Genomic DNA, 11,177 nt, shown 5'->3' with positions numbered 1-11,177 from the left:
GAACTAAAAGGCGAAAAGGCAAGGGGAAAGAGGAAATCACTTTATTCAATTTTCTACAAAAGAACATGGAAGAATGGAAGGCTCTGAATACACGGGAGTGGGATGATGACATGTCTTTCTTGACCAGATTTCAAACAAACAGTAAGTAATAAGTGACTAGCCCACTAAAGTTCAGTCTCTGGGCCAGAAGCAATTTCAATTTAGGTTAATTCATAACTCCCCTCCCCCCAAAGAGAAACAAGTAGTGTCAGAAGATGTGTTCTCCTCCTCCCCGACATTTAGTAAATATAAACTCAGTGACCTCTTGAATTACCAAACTTCCAAGCTGACCAAGAGAAAAGGACATTTAGTCTGAACTTTCTCCAGGACCTCAGACTTCCTCCTTCCCAGAGACTCTTGATTGCACCTACAGTGACTACAGGAGCTCATGAGACAGTATATTCCATGACAGTAGATCTGTCACCAAGTTCTTTTTGAAGTTTCCACTTGCTGATCCAATTCTGCACTTTGAGGTTCCTTTTTTTTTTTGAGAGGTTTTTGCTATAGGGTGCGTGCACTTGCCAGAAAGACAGAGAGAGACAGAGAAACAGAAAGCGAGAAATCACCTCCCAGGGGAATGGCCAAACTGCAATCCCTTCTCCTCCATTCTCCTCTTGGGATCTTGGGCATGAACGCACATGTACCCAGCTTGAGTTTAGGCCACCAGGTCCGGGACTAGAACCACGGTCAACCACATGGGAGTCCAGCAACACAGCCATTACGCCAACTGCTGGTCCCCGCACTTTGAAATTCCTAATGACAACCTTTAAACATCTGATCACAATAACTGTGCCCCCCCCCATCTTCTCCAGATAAAACACCCCTACCTCCTTCCCTATACGACGGGATTCGCTTTCTCTCACTGTTCTAGCTGCCTTCCTTTGGATATGCCCCAGCCTCTCTAAGTAGGTCCCACGGACAGATGATGATTTTCCCTTGGTGTGACCAGCAGGATTGCGACTTTTCCGAACTGGACACTGGGTTACGGAGTTGCACCACACTGCTGAATCATATGGAGCTAAGTCAACACAACCACAGCCCTGCCTTTCTTTGCACGGCCGACTGATGGTGGTGAGTCATATTTCTCCCATCCTGGACTCAGTACTTATGGTGAGACTTGTTTTCTTTGTTTGTTTATTGTAAACCCAAGTATATCCCTGTTAAACTTTATCTCCCTGTTAAGTTTTACGGTCTGTTTTTCAGTTGTCAAGATCTTTTTGTATTCTCAGTTCAGATCAAAAAACTTACTGCCTGTTTATTACATGCTAGTGCTAAAATAAAATTAACACTGCTGCCCTTAATGAGTTTATGGTCCAGTGACAGAGAAATGTGTGAGCAGATCATTCCAATACACAGGTAGAAAAGATGATCTGCATCTCAAAGGAGAAGAGGGATGAGAATGTGTGGGAACCACCAAAGCCAGCGTAACCACCTGAGTTCAAAAGTATGAGACGGAACAGACCAGGTGGGGCCCCACAGGCCACCTGCCAGATATCACTAGCACATAACATTTGAGGAGGGGAGGGACAGGAGATGAGGCTAGAAAAGAAATGTGGTCAGGACACGAAGCCTCCTAGACAGTGTGGAAGAGACTGGACATTTTCAGTAGACAGAGAATGCCATGAGTTACTTTAAGAGCCAAGCCAGGTGAACACTTTCACTAAAGGGCTCTTATTGCTGAGGGGCAGCATTAGAGGCAGGGAGACCAGTTAAAAGATTACTACAGTAGTCTAAGAGAGAAGTGATGGGCCCTGAAGTAAGGAAGGATAGAGAGAAAGTGGGTTTAAGAAGCACTGAAGGGATGGGACCAGCAGATAGCATGATGGCTATGTCGCTGGACTCCTATATGGTCGACCGCAGTTCGAGTCCTGGACCCGGTGGCTTAAACTCATGTTGTACACGTGTGCATATGTGACCCTGAGAGGAGAAGGGATTACAGCGTGGCCATCCCCCCCGGGGAGGGATTTCTCACTTTCTCTCTGTCTCTCTCTTTCTGGTGAGTGTACGTGCCCTATACTAAAAAAACAAAAACAAACAAAAAACAACCTCTTAAAAAAATAAAAAGCAGCAGCACTGAAGGGATTATATTGGCAAGAGTAGAAGCAGACTGACTCCATGGAGGACAGTGGGTACCACCCAGGACCCATTCTTCATGTAACACATGCATTATTCCACTAGAAGTTGGGCAGATCTCAATTGCACATGCCCTAAATGACCACGTTTTTGATAAATCATTACTAAAAATGTTCCCTGGGCCAGGTGGAAGACAGAGGGAGTGGGTAAGTATTACAGCTGGCTCCTGCCTGCACCTGGTCTGACCCCACTAGGAGTTCTCAGCAGCTCATTAACTTTCCCTGCTTGGTTCCAGTCATCCTGCAGCTAGGAATTCTCTTGGCTGTACCATTCTTTCTACAGGGTTTACCTATAAGAATGCCAGAACAGACTTTATCAAATGCCTTGCTAAAATCCAGATCATTTGTCTATAGCATTTGCTGATTAAACCCCAACTGACAATTCTACCCCCAAAATTAATGATTTTATACTGGAGTGGCTTACCAGAGAGTAAGCATTTTAGAGCTTATCTTGTACTGTTTCTATTTGTCATCTCATTATAACTCAGTGAACCCTCCTTACATCTAGAAAACTATTATAAACGTAACAGAAATGTCAGAATATGGTAACATCTGGAATACTTAATCAAAATAGAAAGTCAAGGACCAGCAGTTGGCGTAATGGCTATGCTGCTGGACTCCCATGTAGTCAACCATGGTTCGCATCCTGGACCCAGTGGCTTAAAACTCATGCTGGGCACGTGTGCGTGCGTGCCCAAGATCCCAAGAGGAGAATGGAGGGGAAGGGATTGTGGCATGGCTATCTTCCCGGGGGGTGATTTCTCGCTTTCTGTCTCTCTCTGTCTGGCGAGTGCACGCGCCCTACAGCAAAAACCTCTCCAAAGTCACATAAGCTTGCAACAATCCAGGAATTACAAATATAGAATATTAATACGACACATGGAACTATTTTAAAAAGAAAAGGACTCGGCTCCACTATGACATCATCCCAGCACCCTGCGTGCAGCCTGGAAGGAGTCCCAGATCACACAGCAGCCAGGCATCTTCACAGGGTTGCAGGGAGCCCAGGTGGTGCGCTCCTCTACCTCTGAGTAATCTCTATTTTCAACACCTAAAAACCTAATCCCATTACAATTCGATAACCATTACTGTGGTCTCTGGGTACCATTTCCTACCCTGCCCCCCCACTGCTGCCTGAGGACAACACTACATTCAAAAGGAATTTCACTTTTTTGGCAAGGAGTTAGAAATAAGGCTCACAGATTTGCTTTTAAAAACATAATTTAAAACAGAAAGAACTGTCTAGGCCATTCTGGATAAGTTTTAGAGGAACTTATTATCTGAAAGAGATTGCAGGTAGAGTGCACAGTCCACTGGACTCCACACTGGACAGCCAGTCCTACTCGCTTCCTCTGGGCCTTGAGGAGGGATGATATCACCAAGAAGCCAGAGATCAAAGGCACTAGCTTAAAGAAGGCGATGAGGGACATGTTCAGGAAGGGCTCCTTTGAGGCTGCTTAACCTACAGTAATTGTGGACTTCAGCATATTTTGGGAGATAGAGAGATTCAGAATAGATAATGATGATGATCTGATGTCACGAACTTGAAGACTAATGGCAGGATAGGGGATAAGTACAAAATAACAATAATGATAACTATAAATATTGCAAAATGCTTAGTGACTTAGCTAAAAGTATTAGCGATAAAAGCTTATATTAGTTCAGTATGTAGGTGCCACGCAATAGTCTGCTATTATAAATATTATACACCCATTACTTAAGGCTATGAATACGATTACTTTTAGAACAGACACTTGGGGCCAGCAGGTGGTATAGTGGTTAAGGACGCTGGATTCCCACATGGATGACCACGGTTCAAGTCCCGAACCTGACGGCTCACTCCCCCCCCCTCCCGCCCCTCTCTGGTCAAAATGAAATAAAATAAAAACCCTGACACTTGTTGGATATTATTCTAAGTATCAATACATCAATGAGATAGGTTCTATTATTGCTATTCTTATCTTACAAATGAGAAAACAGGTTAAGTTACTTGCTCAGTCACAAAGGAAATGGTAGGTAGAGAAAAAAAAGCTCATTTAAAAAAAGATAAAAACTAATGCCATGGGCACTTATTTCCCACTAGAAGAAGTGAGAAAAAAAAAAGGAGCTTTTAGAGGGGAACAAAATTTCAGATGGGCCCTGACAGCTGCCCAGGTACTGAACTGTGAGAGTTAGGAGGAAGCAGACACACAGAAAACATCAGATAGGTTCGCTGGGGCCAGTAGATAGCGTAGATGTGCAGGCAGCTGGATCCCACATGGCCAACCGTGCGGTTTGAGTCTTGGACCCAGCGACTTAAAAGACATGGTATGTATGCCCCAAATCCTGAGAGGACAAGGGACTGGGGCTGAGGAGTGACCATACTGCCTGGAGGGTGCTTTCTCTTTTCTTTCTTTTCTTGGAGAGGTTTTGCTATAGGGTGCTTGTGCTCGCCATAAAGACAGAGAGCTAGAAAGCGAGAAATCACTCCCCAGGAGCGATGGCCACGCCGCAATCCCTTCTCCCTTCTACTCTCGGGATCTTGGGCATGCATGCACGCGCACACACGCCCGGCCTGAGTTTAAGCTGCCAAGTCCGGGACTCGAACCACGGTTGACTATACGGGAGTCCAGCAACATAGCCATTACACTAACCGCTGGTCTCACAGAGGGTGCTTTCTCACCCTGTTCCTGGTGAGCACATGTACCCTGTAACAACAGGTTCACAGAATTGTGTGTCGAAAATGAAGCAGCAAGAGAGGTTAGGTCTGTCCTTAAAGGTGGGAAATTATCAAGCAGCATTTACATAGGCAACTGCTTCTAGGGAAAAATACTGTGCAGCAACTCTGACCCAAAGAGCTGTCCTAAAGCAGTTTCTCCAACTTGAACACGCGTCAGAACTGGTAGAACGTTTGTTAAATAGAGTGCAGCCTGGACCTCCCCCAGAATTTCTGATTTAGGAGTTTAGGGGCTGGGTGGGACACTGAGACCTTGGATTTCTAAGAAGCTCACAGGTAAAGCAGCTACTGCTGATTCAGGTACTTTGAAAACCACTGCCCTCAAGTGAAGGCTGTTAACCAGAGGGTACAGGCCATTAGCCACAGGTTACTAACTGCACATGCCTGAATCCCACTCTCAAATACTTCCTGATTCAGGTGATTGAGTTAGGGGCAGACAACTATAATGTTAAGAAGCCTGCAGGCCAGCTCCATGGCCTGGTGGTTAAGAGAGCTGACTCTCAAGTGGACGAGTGAAGTGTTTGAATCCCAGCCCCAGTGACCTGAAAACAGGCCAGCATGTGTGTCCACCCAAAATCTCAGAAGGAAACAGAAGGGAGTGTGGTGTGACTTTGCCCCGTAGGGAAGTGCCGTCTCCTGCCAGGGCTGGGATTTGAGGAGTAGCCAGTCATTCACTCAACCTTAGCATCTAGTGTGTTTCTCAAGCTGCCAGTGCAAGGATTCAAACTGCAGTCAGTGCAGTCAGCTATGGGACCTGGTTCCCCTAACCAGCTCTGGCTGTATGTATCTTATTGAAGCTGTCCAGTTAGTGATGTTATAGTGAGATATGCCTCAGACTGCAGCCTAGGCAATGATATTTATAACCCCAAAAGACATCTCAGTCTTCAGATGTCAAAGTTGGGGAGAGGTATATAGAGCACACTAGTATGTCAGGTACATTAACAAGGTGTCTATAAAGTTATCTGGCATAGTTACAACAGGTATGACAAAGCAAACATTCATGTATTTAAAGTGAAAGGCCAGCAGGTGGTATGGAGCTTAAGGCACTGGCTCCCACATGGCTGACTGAACAGTTTAGGTCCTGGACCAGGCAGTCTGAAAATCAATCTGGGTGGGGCGGGCAGATAGTGTAGCAGTTACATCCCTTGATTCTTACATGGTTGACCATGGTTCAAGTCCTGGACCTGGTGGCTTGAAACTCACATTGGGCACATGTGCATGCAAGCCCAAGATCCCAGGAGGAGAAGGGACTGTGGCATAGCCATCCCCTTGGGGATGATTTCTCACCTTCCCTCTCACTGTCTCTGTCTCTCTCTGGGAAGCACATGTGTCCTAAGGCAAAACTCTCTTAAAAAAAGAAAAGAGGGACCAGCAGTTAGCGTAATGGCTATGTCGCTGGACTTCCATGTAGTTGACCACGGTTTGCGTCCCGGACCCGGTGGCTTAAAACTCACACCGGGCACGTGTGCGTGTGTGCCCCAGATCCTGAGTGGAGAATGGAGGAGAAGGGATTGCGGCGTGGCCATCCCCCCTGGGGGGTGATTTCTTGCTTTCTGTCTCTTTTCTCTCTCTGTCTGGCTGGCGAGCGTACATGCCCTATTGCAAAAACCTCTCCAAAAAAAAGAAAAAAAAGAAAAGAAAAGAAAGAAAATCACTCTGGGCACGTGTCTGCGCGTGCCCAAAATCCCAAGAGGAGACTGCATGAGAAGGGATTGCATCATGGTCATCAACCCGGGAGGTGACTTCTCACTTTCTCTCTCTCTCTCTGGTGAGCACATGTGGCCTAGAGCGAAAAACAAAACAAAACCAAACCTAAATAAAATAAAATGAAGTGGAGTTACATTGTCAGAGCATTTAAAATGAAGTTAATACTGGCAATGCATAATTATGCAAGCTTTCATACAAGCTTTTGGATTTAACGAGAATCCTAACTCTGTTAAATATACATGATAACATCACCTCCACCCCAATAGCCAGAAGACACAGGAGGCTGAAGGCAGAAATGCCTAACATGTCAACATAAGGGGTCATAAAGACTTAACAAACACGTATCCTTTCCTTTCACACAGTGGTTCCCAGCTGCAAAGTACATGAAATTCAACTGACAACTTCAGAAAGACACGTGAGTTGGAGGACATTTGACCACACTTCTGAGCGAGTCCTACAATCTGGTTTGAAAGTGACCTGGGTGACTCTACCGTGCAGCTAGACAAGAGTGGCTCTCTACCCCACTGTAGGTAGAGTTTATCAAATGTTCCCCACACCAGGATTTTCTCCGGGGAAGCAATGTCTGTGTCTTGCTGTACGAAATGTATTTCAAACTCTAGATCCACACATGCTTAGTTTTGTTTCTGTGAGTGCCTTTTGTGTGCAAGACACAAGGACTAAAATGAGTACCTTGGTTTAAAAAGTTTTTTAAAGAGTTCTCCTCTCTGGCAGATAGTAATTTCTTTTAATTGTCAGAAGGCATGTGTGCCAGCCAGAGAGTGTCCTGGCCAGAGACAAAGCTCCCCGAATGAGGTATGGTCACACTGTAATCCCTTTTCCTCCATTTTATTTCTGATCAGGATTTTGGACACATATTCACATGTGTCTGGAATGTTTTTTAAACTGCTGGCGCTGGGATTTGAACCATGATCAGGCATGTGGGATTTGGCTCCCTGTGCCCAGCCCTCAAGCAACCACTGCATTTTAGGGTTGGCCCCAAGTAATAATTTTTAAATCTTTTTTTTTTTTTAAAAGAATTATTTATTTATTTATTCATTTATTTTAATTTGACCAGAGAGAGACACACAGAGAGAGGGAAAGTGAGAAAGCAAGCTGCCGGGTCTGGGACTCAAACCATGGTCGGCCTTGTGGGAATGTCCAGCACCTTAACCACCATGCCACCTGCTGGTCCCAATAATTTTTAAATCTCAACTTTTCTACTCAGAATCTCAATTTTGATTTCTTAGGGTCTCTTCTGTCCTGGAACGTTAGGTGGTTAAGAGAAAGAATCAAGTCCCTGATTGATGCCCCACTGTATTTTTCTTACGTGAGAATGATTTTTGCAAACCTTTACTAGCTGGAGCTTTTTCAGGCCTCTGTCTTTGGGACATTTTTGCATGTTCCCACCAGTGTGGTCATCTCAGCCTTCCAACATCCAATTTGATGTCATTTTGGGAGTTAACTTTTTTTTCTTCAGAGCAAGTATATTTCTGGCCTTTAAAGGAATGCCTTCACGAGTGGATTCATATGGGAGGACAATACCTCCTACTGTGGTGTGTCCTGGTTCACTAGAGAAGTAATTCCTTATGAAAAGTCAGAAAGGATGTGGCTGACTAGCATAAGCTGCCATCTTTTTATTTTGCACAGTTAAGAGTATTAATGACCTGCCACCTACGACCATTTTATTAAAGAAAGGCTGCCTTACAACCAACAAGGGAGGGAATCCTTGTGTCATCATAAAGACAGTTCTTTTCTTTCTTTTTTTTTTTCTTTGGAAGGTTTTTGCTATAGGGCGCGTGTACTTGCCAGAAAGAGAGAGAGAGGCAGAGAGACAGAAAGCAAGAAATCACCCCCCGGGGGATGGTCACGCCGCAATCACTTCTCCTCCATTCTCCTCTTGGGATCTTGGGCACGCACGCACATGCGCCCGGTGTGAGTTTAAGCCACCGGGTCCAGGACTCAAACTGTGGTTGACTACATGAGAGTCCAGCGACATAGCCATTATGCCAACTGCTGGTCCCATAAAGACAGTTCTATAAAGCAATTTGGCTTTAAGAAAAATGTGTCATAGTGGCATTTTGCTATAGTTTCGTTGTGCCATGGGCTAGTGAAAATGTCCCCAGAGATCTCTGTCCCCAACCTAGCCCAGCTACAGAGGTATAGGCACTGCAGTATAATCTGAAGCCACATGGGAAAGCCCAGGGTTCAGATCCCTCCTGGTTAACCAGAACATGGTAATCCTGTCTGGCTGAGGTACCTTGGGGATGGATTCACATCTAAACACACTCGCTTATGTTTCACTTATACACAATTAGCCTGAAGTTAATTTTATGCAGTATTTTTGTACTGTAGTATTCTGACCGTGACATGAGGTCAGGTTTGGATTTTCTTCTTGTGGCATCATGCCAGTGCTCAGAACGTGTGAGATTTTGAGCACTGCCAATCTTTGGATTAGGGATGTGCAGCCTATATGATGTTTGCAACTTCCACAGTGATGGCTAGAGTTAACTGTGGCTCTCAAAGCTGCCACTCCCTAGCTAACCAAGGCAGGGCACTAACGTCAGCCAGGCTGCTCAGAGAGAATTAGCTGCACATACCTTGAGCAGGGATGGTATAGTCAGTGCGGCCTGTTTAAGTATTTAGGGAAATCCGGCTCCTCCCTACAGGAGGTGGGACATGTCAACCTGTGGGCCATTCATCTTTGATCTTCTGAACTATTCACAAGGCTTTTTGAAATTTGTTTTCAAAGGACCAATATAATGGCCCAAGTGGGCTGGCACAGTCAGTAGCATACTGGACTGCAGTGCTGGAGGCCACACAGCCAGCTGGGTTCAGATCCCCAGCCCAGATGACCTGAAACATGCAACATGCATGTGCATGCCCAAGATCTGAAGCAGCTGGAGAGTTGGAAAAAGGGAACCATTGAGAGTACTTTTCTCTCATGTGCACACACATGCTCTCTATCTTGAATTTTAAAAAAGAGTAATCTTAGGGGCTAGCAGGTGGTTAAGGGTGCTGGACTCCCACATGGCCAACCACACTTCAAGTACCGGACCTGGTGGCTTGCGTTAATTTGACCTCTCTGGTTAAATTAAAAATAAATAAAGTTAGATAAAATAATTCTTTAAAAAAAAGTAATCTTAAAAAAGGATGCATGTTGGGCCCATCAAATGTAACGGTTACATTGCTGGACTTCCATGTAGCCAACTGTGGTTTGAATCCCGGACCTGGTGGCTTAAAACTCACTCCAGTTACATGTGTACGCATGCCCAAGATCCCAAAAAGAGAATGGAGGAGGAGGGATTGCGGTGTGGCATTCCCCGTGGGGGATGAGTTCTTGCTTTCTGTCTGTCTTTCCGGTGAGCGCATGTGCCCTATAGCAAAAATCTATCTTTAAAAAAGATGCATGTTATCTAGATAGCTTTAAAAAGGTCTTTCTGAAAGAAAAAAGGCGGATATGGTATGATTACCACATCTACAGTGTAGGAGAGGGCAGTTTCACCTGGAATTCCCACCATGAGCAACAGCCTGGAGGGTGGCTGTGTTAACCACAGATGAGTAGTTCTCAAACTTTAGATGCTCGAACCTACAACTTCTGATTCAGTAAGACTGGCAGCCTCCCCCTGTACTAATCACATTTCCTGACAAGCTCCCAGGTAATGTTGACTCTGCTGGGGCAGGAGCCACACTTTAAAAACCTCTGCTTCAGACTCCCTGAGATCATCTGTGCTTTTTGCAGTGTAAACAGCACACCATCTTGAACGTGTGTAATTCTAGGATTTAATGGTATTTGTTTTGTACACCGTGGCCCTTAATCAGAAGTCAACCCCTTCATCTAGGGCTCAACCAAAGAGCTCCTAAACATTATCCAATATCCAGCCCCTGTTACGTCATTCTTCAAGACAGCCTGATAGCCTCGTGCTGCACTGGCCATTGTCCCCACTTTATATATACCGAGTGTCCGCACTCTATGACTGAAAGGGATTGACTGAAGGATACAGAAACACGGTAAAGGATGTAAATACAGATATCGTGTGCGTGAAAGAGTAGGGTTTGAGAAAAAAACAATTAGAAGAAAAATGGGGAGGAAAAGCATTAATGGGACAAAGAAACATGCCAATTTCTGTTAAAGATATTTTATAGTTTAGTCAACTGGACTAGGGAGAAATGTTTGCTTGTTAAAATATTCACTTTGTAAGCTAGATAATGTGATTGACTGTATAAAAGAAAATGAAATAAAAAAAAAAGTGCAAGAAGGAAAGAGTACACAGGCCCAGAGTGACAATATTTTCTGGCCCCAGCAGAGATTGTTACAGAAGGGGTCAACGCCCTGGTAATCACCGCAAACTTGTCTTCCTTATAAGCAGCAATCAATATCCATGCAGGAGAAGAACTGAAAAGGCCAATTAAACCCAAACGGTCTCCCTGCTATGAAGCCAGTCACTTACAGGGATGCTGTGCGACTGGCAATGACACTGACTGTGCTACTACAGAGGGTTCTTGCCCTTGAGCCTCAGAAGCAGGTTAATTTTTTTTCTGTATTTTTGATTTGCCACAGGGTGCATGTGCTCATGAGAAAGAGA

General features: G+C 44.9%; 1 protein-coding gene across 1 annotated transcript in view; it reads right to left on the bottom strand.

Moving 5' to 3' along the window:
* Window positions 1-11,177, bottom strand: part of LOC102475023 (thyroid adenoma-associated protein) — a 231,804-nt gene that overhangs the window by 65,535 nt on the left and 155,092 nt on the right. The window lies entirely within an intron of this gene.

This window comes from Tupaia chinensis, unplaced genomic scaffold (genome assembly GCF_000334495.1).
Source record: "Tupaia chinensis unplaced genomic scaffold, TupChi_1.0 Scaffold000661_1, whole genome shotgun sequence".
Lineage (NCBI taxonomy): Eukaryota > Metazoa > Chordata > Mammalia > Scandentia > Tupaiidae > Tupaia > Tupaia belangeri.
This window is presented reverse-complemented; position numbering and strand designations above follow the sequence as displayed.